The 19,220-nt window shown below is 39.8% G+C and overlaps 1 protein-coding gene across 1 annotated transcript in view; it reads right to left on the reverse strand.

Moving 5' to 3' along the window:
• The window catches only part of LOC104961753 (neurexin-2-like), a 66,298-nt gene extending 47,514 nt beyond the window's left edge, over positions 1-18,784 (reverse strand). Inside the window, exon 1 of the mRNA XM_010790091.1 lies at positions 18,523-18,784. The gene's annotated coding sequence lies outside the window, so the exon portion shown is untranslated. The remainder of the gene's footprint in view (positions 1-18,522) is intronic.
• Positions 18,785-19,220: the final 436 nt, after the last annotated feature.

The following is a 19,220-nucleotide window of genomic DNA, read 5'->3' on the forward strand; positions in this document are numbered from 1 at the left end:
CCACACATCACACATCTGATCAAACTCACAACATGTTTGATTGAAAATGCAGTGTGTATACTTTGAATGTTGAGCTTTCTGCTCTTGACATTCACAAAGTCATCCTCATCAAAGAGAAAAGGAAATACAGATACTGTAGAGGTTTACATAAGAGGTTGATCCACTCCATATGTATAAAAATACAAATTAGCTCGAAATACTATATCAAGAAAAAGCTCTGGGGTTTGCATTGAACCATAAAAAGAGCTAATTTGTCTAAGAGCAATAAATATGTTTTATGGTACGTTACACCATGCTCTCTTTCATTTATAGGTCTTTCTCAACTAGCAGCAGAAGTATTTCATGCAAGTTTGGCCCGATTTCATCTCTGCCACAGAGAGATATAAAATATGAGTTTGAGTCTCCAGGGAATTACAGCCTCAATTGGGCCTCCTGCTGATGAGGGACTGCCACAGCCAGGTTTTTTTGCTAAAAGTAGATGTCGCAACAGAGAGTGCATCACAGCAAATAAATCAAAGTTTTATCCTCAAAGTATTCGAAGGCTCCAGGCTGGGAGAAACCCCTTCTGATAGACGGGTTTATCATGGGAATTGCTGTATCCTGGAAGGTCATAAAAAACTGACACCCTCTTCATAGGATGAATTGCAATTTGCCAGGGTCAGGTGCGGTGCGTGAAATGAATCTCAGAACCTGTCGCAGTTGTATATACAATACGTGCCTGAGTTCAGCTCGCTTTGACTCAGACAAACAACACATTAGTATGATTATATGTAAAAAGACAAGGAGGCATGTGGTGCTTTAAGCTTCATAACCTCGCCACATGATGAACTATTTTTGCAACAACTCCCATTGAGACGCTCATTAAGAGTAACTTGGGCTCATCATTTTACCATTATGTGGGAGCAGATATATCCACGTGGGTGATGATGATGAATAATAGTTATAATATGTGAGGAATACATAAAACAGAGATACAGTATGGCCTACCATATCGATAGACACTGATGTTGCCTCGCTGGAAAGCATAAGGTCAAGTTTATTTCAGTCGCAACGAGCTGACATCACATGAAACAGGCCCTACTTTAGTACAATTATTAATATAATATATATAAATAAATATATAAATAAAAAATATATATAAATACAATTACATGTCACTTGTTAGACGCTTTTATCCAAAGCGAATTACATACTCAATACTGTGGACAATCCCCACAGGAGCAGTTTGGGGTGAACGACATGCTGACTGCAGTGGGGTTTGAACCCGTGACCCCCTGATCCCAACACCAACGCACAACCCACTGCGCCACACGCCTCCCTAAAAACTCACACCATATATTATATTCAATTCTAACATTTCTGTTAACATAGCCACAAGACTGGCATGGAGTCAGCAAATGTACATTTTGAATAATGCAGAGCCTACAACTTAATAACAAAATAAATAAGATCTAATTACCAAACAAGGGAAAGCGTAGATCACCAGCAGCCTCAACTACTGATTGAATCTACTTGCAGTGATTTGTTTGTGCCATTTATTCCTCTGTATCCGTTTTGTTTTTTTATCTTTGAAATCCCCCATGTTTCCGGTAGGCATCACCCACTCATTTTTATTTTTGTTTCTTTTCTTACATCAATTTCTGTAGCACTCAGAATATCTCAGGGACTATTAGGCTAGCACACACAGGGCAGATGAAACATACAATGGCCTGTTTTCCAAAGGGACTTTTGAGAAGCTGCTGTATAGTCTGGTTATTTCCCTGCACTTGTTAAAAAACCGTGAACCTGATGCTGCACACATCTTGAGTTTAAACAGTTGCATGTCATGGGAATGTGATAACTCTATACTAACATTCAGACTCTTATAGAAAATCAATCTCGCAGTAACCCTGTAATGACGTGTATTTTTTAGCAGAATAGGAAGAAAAAAAGTGAACTTTCTCTAACCTTTCAATGTTTTTCCAGCTTAAACTAATGTCTGTCAGAGAGTCATTGACTATTATGTATAATGTGAGGCTTGTGAAAAATCACAAATAAGAATCTCCATATTTATACACAGCATTGCTCACCCTACTGAATCAATGGTACTTGTATAACGCTGACTCCTAAAGTAAATAAATAATATCAATCTAATAAAGTATAGAGAGCGGTTGGTGTGTGTGGCCCGGGGTCAGCTGCTCTGCACATAGGACTACAATTTAAAAAGCGTCTCCTCTAAATTTAAAGGCTTCTCGCACTGAGTAACATGCACTTTCTTCATTCAAATCAACAGGCCAATTACCTATCATGGTCAAAATGTGGTGGGGGGGACCAGTGGTGGCCAATTAACCTCATTTCAATGCGCGCCCTGTTCTACCCCAGCCACCCTCCTGATACACACTGCGGCGTATCCTCCACCACTAAAAAAAGACCTGAATTGATCATTTACTGTAAAGCAGTTCTGTTGGCTTTTTTGTTGGCAATTCCTGCAGAATAGTGCGGTGGATTTTTTTACCTGCCAATTTTTCTATTGCTTTATCTGAAATAATACCTTCAAATTGGCTCTCTACCGAGTACAGCAATTTGTATCGGCATAACACCCCACTGCGCCACAATTCATACTGTATGAATGTGAATAATTGCACACATGGACATACAGTCTTACATCTGTAAACCGTACCATAGTTAAATGTTTTTCTACCGAGTACAATACCACCATACACTTTTGATAAAAAACCTCACCATTACTGCAGTGCTCACTCTGCTGCCCAATGGCTCACATTCAGTCCATTGTGTAGTATGACAACGCAGCTATTGTAAAGTGTACTATTCAAGGTATATATTTATATGTTTATCATATACAGGATGTTTTATTGTTTTTTTTTTTATTGTAAAATGACATGCTCAATGTTTTTTCTAAAAATAAATCCATATTAGAAACAATGCAATATGGTTATCATCTCTTTCTTACATTAAAATCCACATAGGCCATGTTATAAAATGCTAATGCAATTAATCAGGGGCACACATTTAACGCCAAAATGGATCAGATATATGTTAATATATAAAAGATATGAAAGGATGTCATGGTTTATGCTCTTCAACAAGGAATAGCGACTCATTTTCCAGAAAGTGCCAAAGGGGAAGCATAGTGGAATATATAGGGAACCTTTACGATTAGCCGCTGAAAAATGGAAGGCTATTCACCTAATACCATTTCAACCATCCAACGTTCTCCGCTCAATCAATAAATTCCCTTAAATGGAACATTCTCAGGATCTATCTGTTCAGTTGCGCCACTACACTGCTGAAATGATTCAGCTTGAATGAGCTCGCTGAGAAGTTCAACTGCTTCCCTGGGGAAGGACACAGGGGCAGGCAGAGGGCCGGAGGTTCGACAGTTGCTGAAATCACACCAACTCAACGCTGCGGGAAGTGGGAGGAAACCGTTTTCGCTTGAATCTAAAGCTGACATCGAACAACAGGGAGTGTGATACTCGGTTACGTTTCAGTGAACACAGTGAGTGATCTTAAAGTATTGATCTGTAGCATCAAGTGGGTAGACGGGTGAGGGAGCAAAACAGGAAGAGGACAGCGGAGCAAAACTAATGCGGCAACTTCTCAAATCTGTAATTATTTGTGGTTGCCGAGGAATTATACAGGATGCTGTTTGAGTCGGACGAAGCTCAAGGTTTTTTGGTCTTGCAGCATTTTACCCAAGCAAGTTCCAGGCTAACAATAATAACAAACTATTTGTACCACATGGTTATTGTTCACCAGCTGTTTCGCTCCATTCTTTCCACTCATCAAATTTCCTATTAGAGGACCAGTGGAGGTTGAATACCTCGTCATTCACCAAATGGAGCCTGAAACAATATAAAAGCAAATCCAATAGGCCTATAGGAGCGAACACAAGGGAAACCCCCGCTCAATATGCACGCCCAATCAGCTCCGGGCATGGGGCTGTCATGGGGCGGTGCGTTGAGTAAGAGTTGTTCTGCAGAAAAATACTTCTTACCACACCTCTGAAATCTATTCCCCCTGAAACTAAGTGCTCTTGCCGGAGAAAAACAGGGCATGCTTTTGGGATGTTAGCTAGCAAGGTTAGCAGGACATTTCTTATGATACATCAATGATATCAGTTTCAAGTTTCAAGGCTTTTATTGTCATTTGTGTATAGCTAGTATAGTTATGACAATGACAATCTTAGGTCAAAGGCTCCTCCAACAGTGCAACACAATAACAGATAAAATATAATAGAAAGTGCAGAATAGTCTATATACAGTAATTGGAATATTGATATATATAAGTTGCAAACAGATGAATGTTATGGATGTTCTTTCAAAAGTTCAGGTGTTTAACAGTCTTATGACCTACAATATAATATAATATAGAAATGAAGTTTTGTCTAATGGGGTGAGACAGACATAAAACACAGCTGGGCTTTCTAAAGAAACCCCAGCTGTGTTTTATTGCTAGTTAAGAAATCGTGATCTAATATCTCCCTGAATTGTCCCTGTGTTTTTTTTAGTGTGTAGTTGATGTAACATTGTGCTAACTTCGAGTTGAAACCATTTCCAGAAAATTATGCTGTTGGATCATGTTTGAGTTGTGTTGCACAAACATTAACATGGCGTACATGTCCAATTAGTAAGGAGTAGCACGATATGCTTGCTGTCATATGACTGTATGTGTCTGTTTAATGCTTCTCAAGCTTGCAGCCCTTTGTAAAACGTGCAGAGCAGAAGTGTCGTCTGGGTGAGACATGATAGGCACGACGTACTGTCTGTTTAATCACTGAAAATAACATATTACTATAATTCAGAGACGGAAACAATGACTGCAGAAATAATACATACTTTTAATTAACCAATTAAAAAGTTGAATCTAATTATGCTCGGTACGGAACAAATTATTCTGACCTACATTCACCAACAAGTTTGATTTGATTGAACATTTGAGAAGAGATTTAAAGACATCATACGTAAAGGCTTCTGTCTCTAAATTCAAGTTTCTTTTAATCCTTTCTCTCGCAACTTCTTCAATATTTAATACTTTTAATGATGGCTAGAGCTGATACAGACACACAATGTTTAACTTTCTTTTCAGGCTTGTAATGAAGTGTTTATGCATCTGTCTAGTGGCTTGTTGTTTTACTAATTACAAAGCATAACTGGCAATTAACTAACCCAGAGACACACAGGCGTTTTTTTGCCAGATTATGTGTACAGGGCATGTGAGAGTTCAAAGGCCTGCTGATCATTTAGAAAAGGGGTAGTCTGTTAAACATTATCCTGCCTTTAAATGGAGTTCATAATATATTTACTTATTACATATTTAATCTATGCTTCCCAGAAGACTGTATAGTGAAAATCTCTGTTCCCTTAATTACAGTTCATCCACAGTTTCCTTTCTATGGAAGTGCAAGTACAAAGATAGTTAGTCATGAATCTTTAAAATAACAGAGCGTATCATAGTCATCATTAATAAAGTAATGGAAGTGTATTTGTTCTCCCCCAGAAGACCGTGGGTGAACACACTGAGAGGTACTGAATGAAGCCTAGCAAACAAACAAACAGATTTCCAAACATCCACTTAACCTCAAGTATGCAGCATGTCAGCTTTTTATCTTCCAAAAGTACAAAAAAGTCAATTTATTCAAAATGTGCATAATTTGACTGCAATGACGTCGTAGAGTAACAATGCTAACTAAAACGTTTTCCTCTTATGTTTTATTCTACCTGTATGGTTTCATTTAGCTGTAGCCAGAGAAGGAAGGCAGGCAGACAAGACTGTCAACACCAACACAGAGATAAAATCAGAGTGAAGCCTTTGATTCGGCAAATGTGATCCAATCCCACTGGCAGGTCACGGTTTGTTTGTGTGCCTCGAGGGACGCAGCAAAATGTCTTCCCTGGGCTGCACCGACAGTCCCATTAATGGGTGGGAAGTTTAATAGAAAAATAAAACCGTTTTGAAAATGGATTATTCGTCTAAGGTCCATTGGCCTAAATTTAAACAAACGGTAATGGGTTTATGCACAATTTAGAAAACCAACCCCCCAGCCTGAAACACCTCCATTTGAGCCAGCCAGCTAACCAATCAGAGCAGACTGGGCTCTTGTTTCAGACAGAGGGTGAAAAGAGGTGCTGCAGCACAGGCAGTACGAGAACAATAAAGAGCTTTTTGAACATTAAAGCATGGAGACACTAAATACAAATATGAACCTGAAAATGTGCAGCATATTTCCTCTTTAAAGCAATTATTTACTCAAATAATAATATCACCTTTCATGTGGATATTTAAACAAATGTAAACACATTTATCTCAATGCAAATGTATGAGGATGAATTTTTTTTGCCATTGATGTAATGGAAAAAGTTGACTGAGGAACACTAAAATACATTTTTAAAGCTCAAGGAGGTTCAGGTCAGTTGACAAAAAAAACAGTACAAGCATGAATTCTGCTGCATTAAAAATAGAGAATATAAATAGGATATGCATGCAAATATAAGCGAGCATGAGGCAGTATGGGTCTGTCAGTCAGTGCTGATGGTGCCTGGGGACCTGCAGCACCGTTACAAGGACAGCACCCGCCCCCCCCCACCCTGCAGCACCCGGCCGGGGCCACAGAAGGCTGCTCAGCTGTGTGGGATCCCTCTCACAAGCTGCTCCCTCAGTCAAGCCTAGCTGAAGCTTCACACTGTTTACTGGGTGCATAGAACAGGGCCTCAGTGAGCGCTTGTTGCTGGGTTTTAGGTCGGAATAAATTCTGTCTGTGTTCTCCGTGCCAGCTACTCCTCAGTGAATCACGCCTGAAAGAGGAGTTTTCTTAATTCTATCTGTAGACTCGAATCATGAGAGTGAACCTCTTATTTTTCTCTTTCATTACCTAAAAAGTATACTTTTATGTGGGATGCATATATATTCAATGCAAAGCAGACGTTATGCTATGAATGTTGGGCTTTGTGATGTTGCTAAAATCTTTATCACAACGTGGAAAGTATTATTACAATGTAATCAAAATAACAGATGCGAAAATATATATATAAAATGCGATGTAATGAACCACATTCAACTGTTATGAATCACTTTAGACTTGTGACTGCACAAATATCTAACATTGTGTTGGTTTTGAATTAATACATGTAATAATCTTTTAATTCATATCATTAAATTGACACTTTTGCTAAAAATTGAAGTGAGAGGTATGGGTGACCGCTTAACAGTCAGCTATTCCATCTACGGGCCCTTGTTCTGTTTAGAACCATACATATCTCACACACACACACACACACACACACACACACACACACACACACACACACACACACACANCTGCGTTTATTCCTGTCTACATTGCATCCCCCCCGCATCATCCGCCTGTGCGCATCAAAGACGCAGACTCATTGTTCCCACTAAAGTAGGGGTGAGTGTAATAAGGAGGCAAAGTTGACGTTCAGTGTGTTACCGGGAGCATATAAGGACTTATCCTTGATGTTGAAAATGTAAAAAATGTAGTGTTTAAAACATAACAAAAATGTATGTTTAAAACATAAAGTTAAAAGGTTTAAAAAAGTTATTGTTTAATGTTTTAAGGAGGGGACACTACTCAGCCAATCAAATCGGTGCAGTCAGTGCAGTAATTTCAAATGGCGTGCTCAAAAACGAAAGCCTTTAATGATATTTTCTCTTACTGGACCTCTTTGAAATGCAATTGAATACTCCTGCATTATAGCAGCAACAACAACAACAACAATAATAATTGGGAGGGGGGGGGGCGCGGCTGTTCTTATGTTCTCTGAGGGGAGGCTCACCTTCCCACACTTTGAAAGCCCCTGGGTTAGACGTTCTGTGGAGAAGTCTCCATGTTTGGACAGTGCAAACCAAACTGTCTGAATGCATTTGTGTGATCGCTCTCCGGTTTGTTTGAAGAAGAAGAAGAAGGAGAAGAGCGTGATCTTAGTAATAAAGTGCAGGTAAGTGTGAAATGAAATCAAAATAATGTGTGCAATGTTACAGATTTTCTGAAGATCACGTTCATTCTATCCCTTTTTTTTGGGTTGACTTTGCAATTTATATATTTTTAAACAGCCAAATACCAAATAAACGAACGTCTCGACTCCCAAAATCAACTGAAAATGAGTTTATTTACTTAAAAATCAACTAATTGCTTTCGTTAAGAAAAATATAATCAGTTACATAGCGTATCAACGGTTGTAACTGTGACAACAACAACGTAACTTAAAATGGCGGCAACACTGATCGATGTTTACTGTAACTGTCCAAGTCTGTTCACAGTTTATTTCCCACCAACAACTCCAATACCTAGTTAGTGTTTACTTCCTGTCTGCCTTTTTCTGGTGTTTCTCTGACATCCAACACTCTGTCTTTAAACCTCTTTTCTTCTCTCCCTTGATCCTCCTTACAGCACCGGTCATTATTTAGCTTAGCAGCGATGTGTTATCGAGTATTAACAAACTCTGAGATGTCCAAATTGACCAATCAGAATCAAGTATTCAACTACACCGTATAATAAAAGTAAATATCTTTATCTATTGGATTTCCACTTCTGTCCTCATGAGTTGAGTAACAGGATAATACGATTATTATTTTTCAACTACACCGTATAATAAAAGTAAATATCTTTATCTATTGGATTTCCACTTCTGTCCTCATGAGTTGAGTAACAGGATAATATGATTATTATTTTTAACTGTTTCCATTCTTTATGCTGAATTAACTTTCTCCCATCTCTAACATCCTTTTTCTTCACACCTAACTTTTAATAAGGAAGCTCATTAATGTGTTTAAACAATTCACATTCCTTGAGTGTAAAACAAGTGTGAACAGAAGAAGGTTTAATGTGAGGTTCAATGACCAGATCCAGCTTTCTTTTGAACAGTGTGCACATGGAACACTATAGGTGATGCTCCTCTCCACATGCACTTTTTTCACACACCTCCTGTTTACCACGATTCACTCAGTAAACAATACCTCCTTTACACAAGATATATAGGAGAGCGTGATTACTGCATAGAGTTCGTAATTTGAACACATCAAGTCTTTTTGCCATCATTCCCGCGGCTATTTTGCCTTGCATTTTCAGGCTCCAAGTGCTACAGTAGTTGTGAGATATTTCTTCCACAGTGCATCACAGTGTCCCAGCCTCAAATGTATGTGACGCTGCAAACAACACTCTCTACTCTCACGACTTTATGAATCATACATTTTATTCCTTTTTATTTTTGCTCAGTCTTTTTTTGGAGGCAACTTCATTGGAAGGACTCAATCTTTTATGATGGACATGCACTCTTCTCTATAGTGGCTGGTGTGAAACTTTAATTACTCACATATGACCTGTACTATTTATAGATTTGGTGAGAATGTGTCTACTTTGGCAGGTAGGGGTGAGGGAGCTGGCTGAGGTGTTTCCATCAGCGATGATTGATCGGTCATTGGGTTTGCTACTCTTAACAATGTCCATATTACAGGACAGACTTTTGCAGCTGGCGATTGTCATTGGGTAATAGGAAATTAGATTTGTGATGCTGCCTTTCCTTCCTTCCATCGATCCATCATTCAATCTATCCATTTATCCAACTATGTATCTATCCAACCATTCATCCATCATTCTATCTATCCATCTCTATATATATATATATATATATCTAGATGGCGATTGTCATTGTGTAATAGGAAATTAGATTTTTTTATGCTGCCTTTCCATCCATCCATCCATCAATCAATCTATCTATCCATCCAACCATCCAACTATCTATCCATTTACATATATCCAGCGATCTGTCCATCCAACAATTCCTCCATCTACCTATCTACCTATCTATCCATTCATCTATCAATTGTGTAATAGAAAATTTGATTTTTCATCCATCCAATCTATTCATCCATCTCTCAATTTTGCAACACAGCAAAGTGTCTTTTATACCGCTCCATTGTTACTGCAGCAGACAAAACGTTTTTTTGAGGTAAAACATGTAAATGTAAACGGAATGTATAATTTTAGTTTTGATGGTACATTAAGGTCATCATAGTAGCACCATCAATACAAATGACAAACCACACTCAGCCATTAACATTTGCTTTTAGTGGTGATTTTCTCTGAATATCATTTTCACAGCTGTTTTGTGAATTGTTCAGCTGCGAGCTTAAGAGACATAATCAGCGGCCTCATCAACATCTGCATCAGCGGCATCATCACCCCTGCCATCAGGCCTTTAGTCTTCCACAACAACACGGCCGTCATTATCCTCATCTTCATCATCCACTTGATCCCCTTATTGACTTTTAACTCATATCTCTGCATCAGCTGTTTTCCCCACGATTTATATGTTGCATAATTTACAGAGACATACAACCCTTTCAATATCTGTAGAGCTGATGTTTGTGCTGGCACTCTCTTCACACTGTCGGCTGAACAAACAATATTTATCAGCGACTTGAAAACATCCTTTTTATATTAAATTGTAAATATGCGACTAAAAAACTCTTGTAAACTTATGCAACCCTTGTGGTCATGGTTGTGCTGCTAGTTTGTGTGCGAGTGTGTGTGTGCGCCTTTAATGTTTCTTCACAAACTGCCAATTTGAGAGTTCGAAAATACAGGCAAACAGAGAAATACAGTGTTTCTACTGTACCTGTAAGTGTGATAAGGAGATAGGGTGTTGTGGCTTGAACCACTCTCAGGCTGTGAAACCAATTTTAACACTATACAGTATTGAGTTTCATTTTTTTCTCAGTGAAACAGGGCACTGTAACAGCTGACATTTTCACAAACCAGTAAGCCAGGTAATTAGGTAACGACATAACACTTGCTACAAGCATAAAAATGCTACTGTGCACAGTACCCTCATTAAGTAAATGTAAATGTACTGTAGGCGTTGCAAAGGATAAAATGCATGCACATCTGTTTGCTACATAGCTGTAATACCATTTGAAATGCTTTTCTTTTAGAGATCCAATTGGTTTGGGTTCCCCGAGCAAACAAAAAAAAAGGTGATTTCAATGACAGCAGGCAGCATCCTGTTTATTTGGTTAGGCAGTGCGAAATGAACCTGCTATAATCAAAGCCTGTGTCCAATCTAGCGGGATAAGAGCACCACCCTTATCACCGTCAGTGTTGGAGGTCGGGTGGCGGCTACCAGGGGCTTAGCCGAGGAACAAAAGCTACCAAATATCATTAGACAGAGCTCTGCCCGGGTATATTCACTTTCAACACCACATTTATTCACTCATACTTCAGTGTTTTATTGCATACAGAAAATGATCCTCGCTGAAAAGAACTATTTGTCTTTTTGATATTTATTTTTTGACATTGTCCGCTTGCCATCCACTCTAATCTGTTTCAGCACATAATGACGTGAGTGATGTGTGTGTAAGAGCGCAGGACGTCGTGGGGCTCAATTTATTTAGATTCTGTCAATCTCACGCAGGTAAGACAAAGTAGGAATGACTGGGAACATCTTTTAGGCTCATAAATGTATTTGATATTGTGATTATACGGTGGGCTGATATTTCAGGAAAATGCTTCCTGTCAAAGCGGGCGTTCAGACCAAAATCAGCCCAGGAAAGAGGCTGCCCTCGGGGGGGGAGTGTTGCTTCACGACCATGACATGAGACATGAATCCTGAAATAATAAGGAACAGGGGTATATTATACTGCAGAGGGAAGCACCATCACAGGGGCAATGAATGTATGTTTCGTCACAAAGGATCGCAAGGTAAAAGCAGTTTATGATACAGGTGATCCACATGCTGCCAGCTTTGCCTCATTCACATGCATGGGAAAGTTGCATCATCCGCAATAAAGGGCCAAAACAAACAATTATTTTTGTTGATTAATTGGTTAGTCTAAAAAGGAAAGAAAGAAATGACTAAAATGTATCTTAATATGCAAAAGACAGTTGAGATCATTTGTTTTAATCTTGTTTTTCCAAACAAGTCCAAAGTCCAATTCCTAACATTAAAGGATAATAGAAGGAAAATAAAATAAATACTAATTACTGTCATTTTCATAAAATTGACTATGTAAAACTATTGGAAACATCTGAGAACCCGCAAGTGTTTTGGAACATGAAATGTTTGTCAGAATGTCCCAAAAATTGTTAATTACTTTTGAACAACCCATGGACTGTAATTTCGATGAAGCAGCGATTTGAGCACGGCTGAGGGAAATAAGGCACGGTGATTTCTATCATCAAAGATTATTAAAAAAAAAATGTAATTAGAGTCCTGTTGATAGAGGTTTTTAAAAGCAGGATGCTCAGTTTTCTTAGTCTAAATGTGGCAGAGGTTAGCTCATGCAGGTTAAAAAAAAAATGCATTCTCAATCTTCAATTCGTTGCTCTGAATTTTTTTAGAGCATTTATTTCGCTTATTTGCAGTACTCATTTAAAATGCCCATGAAGCAGCTCACAGACAGGTAACGTGCCTCTTATAGGGAGTTCCCAGAAAATCCTAAAAGATGAACCTAAGCAACTACACGCAAGATAATACATATATAGTTCATTAAAACTGTCAAAACATACACGAGTTTACAGCAATAAAGATGAAATCCACTGTCTGAGAGTTAACATTTACAGCACACATATCAAAGATCAATGAAGCCCTTCTGTTACTGTGAGCCTTCATACATTTGCACATCTTTCAGACTGCCTACTCAGGAGTCTGAATGTATGCAAATATTCTAAAACATAACCATCATGAAAGCAGATGATCTTTTCAATAAATGACAGTTCTTTCCCCCTCAACACTCAAGGAATACTTAAATTGCAACCGAGCTATCGTCCTCACGGTATCAATACACAGTATGTTCCAGAAATTAGCTCCTCATATAGATGTTTCAGAAAATACACATGGAAAATATGTAACGAGACAACTAGTCCCTCCTGTGTTTCACTGGCATTACCAGGAGCCATCACTCACAACTGTACAGTATACGGCTAATGATGGCAGTGTTTGTCCTTGAAAAGCTCAGTTAATAAGCAGCCATGCCATGACATCTATGGTTAGATCACCCAGCGCTGTCAAATCTCATCCTGAGGAGAATGCCACCAGACAAAACGGAGAGTGGGAGCAGGCAAGCGTCCTGATTCTCCTCTCAACATACTCACACACACACACACTGTCACACACATCTCCTCCTCAGCAGCCATGCAACAGAACAGCCTGGGTTAATCTTGGGTAACAGCTCCTTGGCCGCGATCAGGCAGCTCCACTAAGACCCAATGAATGCTGACATTGATACGGCAAGGAGCCTCCTCACACAGGTAAGACACACGAGACAAACGCCTTTATAGATGAAGCCGCCTCGGGCAAGGATAAGATTGATTTTGCAATGCAGTATTAGATGAGATTTCCGATGCATACTATAACGAATTAGCATGAATCTGTTCCCCATGAGGAACGCCTGCAGACACGCAGTGAATTGAAATAAATGGCTGTCCCAGTGTTTACCACACCATCCTATGCTGCAGTCAGCTGGCCAGCTAAGTGTGACAGGCCCGGTTTCAGACTCAGCAGAGATCAGCGTGATGGATGGACGGCCAGGCAGCTGCTGAAATCCCCTGATCAACGGCCAGCCTGATATGCCACTCACTGATCAATTGCATCCACGTAGATTTTCGCCATCCGCTTTAATGTGACATGATAAGGAAGGAGAAACCTCACAGGACCGTGCCCCTTTGACCTCCAGTCGTACACCAATTTACAACGACTGGCCAGGTTATTTCCGCTGATGTTTTCCCCCGAAACATAATCTACCTTTCATCGTGTCCCGCGGCTATTACCCCGAAAAGACGAATGCCTGTGCCGGTGAGAGGAACGGCGTGAATGAAAAAGAAATATTCATCGGGCGATCTGCAACTAAGATAGTGTAAGACCTCGGCAGCCCCATCAGAAGTCCCTGGCAACAGATCTGAGGCAAGTACTGTCCAAACATTTCAACGGCCAAACTGTTGCGGGGATTTATTACATTTGATTTTAAGCAACCAGCTGCTGAGGTGAGGTAGATAAAGCTTATTGTCAGGATGCCAGTCACTCAAGGTGAGTGCTTGACCTTCCTTGTGTCCCCTGTAAAAGAAACTGGCCCATGCACACGTTTCTTTTAAGAGGAATCAGTATACCATTAAGGCTCAATGTGGTGCCATAATGAATCGTGCAGTATTGATCCAGTCTGTTATTGACATTCATTACTAATGCATCATTTGCGTTTAGGAATGGCAAAACCAAATACTAAACAAGGCAATCCCAAATATCAAAGTATTCTAGATCCTCAATATTTTCTTTTACAATATATATTAAATTGATGATATTTCATGAAATACTGGTTCTTTCACGGTCAATTAGGCGCCCCAATTTGGACCACTTAGCTGCAATTTAGCCTTTTGGATGAGTGAAAAACCCACACAGAGTATATCATGTAGATACTGTATAAATACCAAAATCCCAGACAATATCTAGTCCCTTATCGCACCGCCAAGCTTTACTTGTTTTGGGGTAAAAATAAAACAGTAAGTAGAGCATACAGAGGAGTACAGTTTTTCGCTATCAGTGCTGTGTAGTAAGCCTCGCTGTATTGCCATCTTCTGAGCACTGTTACTGCATAATGTATATCCTGACAGGGTGATATTGTTTTCTATATCTCTAAGGGCACTGATTATGCTGCCTGGGCATGTTTTGGTTATCAGTGTGCAGTTTCACTTTCCTTTTCACATACTGTCACACAATAATGACAATGGATGAGCTGAAATACCTACAATTGCAATGCAATGCAACATTCTTGAATGTACAAAAGACCTGACTGGAACAGAGATAACCTGCTTTCTTCAAATGCTTGGTCACGTATCTTAGGTTCAATAGTGAATTCTTATTATAAATACCACCCTCAAGGGCTTTTATCTGCACTATGAACGTATTATTCTGTATGCTATTTTGGTCCAATTACAAAAGAAAATGAAACACTTAAATTACCTTGTTTCGATTTTTTTTGTGATTACTTGTCTACACTATGCTCTTAATCAAGACTAGAAGCTAATTGGATGCCTCATAATCAACCTTAGAAGGTCATCAGTTATAAAAGCTGTGTTTTTTCTGCTCTATCTAAATTATCTTTTATCAATAGTAACACGGAAATGCCATAAGATGTACCAACGTTACTGAAAGGAATATCCTGGTGTGCTGCTCTCCGAGTTATCATATGTGTGACTTCATTACTATTAATATAGCAGGTGTGACATTCTGCTTCCTGAACTTTTCTAACCAACTCAAGCAACATAAAGGATTTTAAAAGTGCAGTAATGAAAAAATAAATTAAAATAAATGCATATTACAGAAACGTTGGTTGTCGGCATTATGTCAAGTTAAAAATGGGATCAGGTACGTGTTTTTGTCATTCACATAATAAATGAATCACAGCTGAGCTTTTCAAATAACATTTCTGTCACAGTTTTTTCCAATATGACAGCCTCCAATTCTGCAGCCTTGTCTGAATTCTGAGCAGCATTTAGCTTACAGGAAATTATAGACCACCTTCAGTTCCATTCCACCTACTGTACCACCTGTGGTGAAAATAACCGGCAATTTCACCAACTATTATTCCTCAGAAATATTGAAATATCAATCAAGATTTTCAAAAACTGTTGTCACCGAATGTATAGATATGTTCTTGTAGAGATATTGGTGTCAACATCCGGACTTTCATTCTGTTCTGAAACAAGTAGAACAATGACCTAGATAGGGCTGCTGGTGTCATAACTGACAATAAGGCTCCTAGCTATGACTGGTATTGAATGTGGGATTTACATTTTTGTATTCAAGTATTTTGTTTTCAACATACAAATAATTAAATAACTCAAACTTGCCAAAAGTGTAAAGAGACAAAGATCTCAACAATGACCTTTTTTTTTTTGTCTTCACCATCCAGGGACATAATCCCGGTTTGGCTGTGCAGCTGGCATACAACTGAGTCACGCGTCAGCCCTGATTAGAAGCAGCAGCGGTCCGCGGGCCCCGTTCCTCTGCCAGAGCCAGGAGTGGAAAAGGCCAGGGCCACCACTTTCAGTCTGTGGATATGACCTTGATGGGGTATGATAGAGAGGAAGCGACACAATTCGCTATGGCGCACAATATCTGTAACCTTCCACTACCACAGTACACGCATGCTGAAGCGTGACACACACACACACACACACACACACACACACACACACACACACACACACACACACACACACACACACACACACACACACACACACACACACACACACACCTCCCCCTTCTTGTCTTCTGATCATCCAACCCTCTGTTTATATTTGCTTGTGATTTCCACCAGATATCTGAATATCAAATATGATATTCTTTCCTGCTCAGCAGCTGCCATGCTATTGTTAAAGTCAAACCAGTGTAGCTTTATGAGATAATGGATCAATTAAAATGATTACGCTTTATGAAAAATAACATGATGGACCATGCAGTTCATTTCTGTTAATCAATATACAATTATGTTTAATATTATTTAAAACATTATTAAAAGTAAGAATTGTGTTAGTGCTGTTTTTTCTTTTTTTAAAAGGTAACCCTACCCAAGCCCTTTAATCTCATTGGAAGCAGAAATGGAAACAGATGTCTTGTGAGTCAAACATAGCAACACGAGTGGGGTAAAGATGGCACTGAAGGCACCAAAAATACTTGGTGGTGAGTTAAATCTTGGCAGTGGCATATCCTGTGTCAAAACAGTGCGGATAAGAAAAAAAGATAAGCATGTGAATTATATCACAGAGTGAAAATAAAATTGCAGTGCAACAAGAAGGAAAACAATAAGCCAAGACAGTGACACACCCCGCTGTTGCATTGCTGCCTAAAAACATCACCATAACGACACTATTTGCACACAAAAAAAGTCCTGCATGGCATTGCATAAGCACATTGCTCACATTTTGAGAATAGCAAGCCATGGCTTCCTTGATGTCAATGTGGCGTTCATTTAGGAGCCCAAGTGGCGTACTAAAGAGTGAAACAGCCTTTAAATTAGTCTGTCAGCACTGGATTTAAGATTATAGCCTAACATCTAATGTTTATTAGAGAATGTGCAAGGGATCTGAGATGCAACAATTGTGTTGCTGTCCACAAGTGAGGTGCTGAGAGATATCCAGCAACAGTAACCAAGCAGAGGTTGTCACCTATTACTGCTGAACAGGAAATCTGAGCTAGAAGTGCCCTTGCCTGCTCTGTGAATACAGGCGATTCAATTTCCCTGCTGCGAGAAGTGAGTTACAAAATGTGCTGTTGGAGGAGAATTTACAAAGCAAATAGGTTTACAGGAGGAGGAGCAGTGTGTATGCTAGGCCTAAATGTGCATGGGTGTAGCTCTGAATCCTGGGCACCTCCCCCCATACACTAATTTCCATGTCAAACAACAGAACCAGAAGACAATCCAAACAAACACATCCTTGAATGTATTCAAAGTCAACAATACATGAATGCATGCAATCCAAGTACAATAAACTGTGATTGGGTAAACCTTCTCTATCAACTTTAAATATGCATCAGTGTTAAAATGAGGGTGGAGGACTAACTGAAAAAACATTTTGTATTTTGGAGCTTTAATGTGAACCACCACCTCCTCAGTGGTGGACCCGGCTGAACTGATTATCTGCTGTATGGAGGCATGCAGCTCCCATATAGGCGTGGATACTGGGCTGCAGGTTTTAAGAAACATTATCTTATCACCCAGGTAAGAACCTTTTTTTTTTCCAGCTCAAAACTCCCCCCACCCCTCCTCATAATTTCAAGCATAGGTTGTAATGCCTCCTTTGTTGCAGATGATGTGGCATCTGCTTGACTCAACTACTGTTTCCCTCTCTGTCTCCCTGCTTCCTATCTTTAAACTGCCCAATCCTTTGGCACAGAACATGAAATCCCTCTCAATAATAAATAGGCTACCTCAAGCCTTTTCAGAGACAGGGGGCCTCATGCTGCATGGCTCAAAGACCACCTTAACTTCACTTTTAAATATATGTATATAAAATGAATTCGGCCAAAGCGACATGTGACATCTGGCGTAAGCAAACAAAAGGTGTCTCGTTTCCATATTTCTGCCGGGGCTGCAGCCTTTATTCAGAGGAGAAGGCAGCCCTGTAGGTGCTGTATAGCCCGACCACAGGACATGTCTTCCGGCACGCAATTAAGCGACCTCAACCGTGTTGGATTTGGAGGGCTATACCTCTCCTCCACCCACCTCAACTGACTGTAAACACTGATAACAAAGACATTTGGGTTAAAAGCGTGTTATCTCTAGCTGCATTAAGTGAAATCTACAAAAAAAGACTCCTTAACACAAGTGTCAATAATTGGCGAGCAGCTGCTCCAACATCCCCCGAATTGGAATACAAACAATCCACTGACATTGAAAAACACACACAGATACGGCACGGGCTTATTTTGCCGCTTCCTACAGCAGCACGCGTTAAAGCTAATTATCCAAAAGGTCGTTTGTGTGTAGGAGGTGAGCGGTGTCGTTTACCTGAGCATCATCCAGCGATCCGACACATGGACACGGCGCGATTATTCCAGCCAGGCAAACGCAAGCACAAGAGGAAGGGGTGGTGGGGGGAAAAATCTAAACTGAGCAGAGATGAATGCGGCAGATGAATATGCGACCTCTGTCTTCAGGAAGGATAGTCTTCTTATCTTTTTAGATGGTGTTGTGTCGATGGAGGCAGGCAGGCAGGGAAGCCCCGAGCTTCTCCGTGCAGACAAAGATGCTTTCTCTCCTCCGCCGCACCGAGCAGCACAGCCGTCATTCCCCCGACACTTGATGGTAATAGTTTGGTAGGTAGATTATATGGGTTGAGGGCGCGGTCAGCTGTCGTTGACCAATCCTGCTCCCCACCAAACTAACAGCAGCGTTGCCATGGAGGATTACATGGAGTTTAGTCACAGAAAGGTAACATTTGGTAATGAAACACAGACTATGGTATAATATTGGAATGAGCATTATCAGAGTAGATCAATGGGGAGCAAGTAGTATGAGAGACACATATCCATAGACCCCACCCTACACTCTTGCTGCCGGAGTGTCCTCAAGCAAGGCAGGATACAACAGCTGTTGGATAACAACAACAAAACTAAATTGTATTTGAATATTTAAAATGTTTCTACAATGGAAGTGAACTGTAATTTCCCCAAGTTGTGCCTCCATGATGTTTAGGCTAGAGCCAC

Source organism: Notothenia coriiceps, unplaced genomic scaffold (assembly GCF_000735185.1).
Source record: "Notothenia coriiceps isolate Sejong01 unplaced genomic scaffold, NC01 NC01_scaffold00033697, whole genome shotgun sequence".
NCBI lineage: Eukaryota > Metazoa > Chordata > Actinopteri > Perciformes > Nototheniidae > Notothenia > Notothenia coriiceps.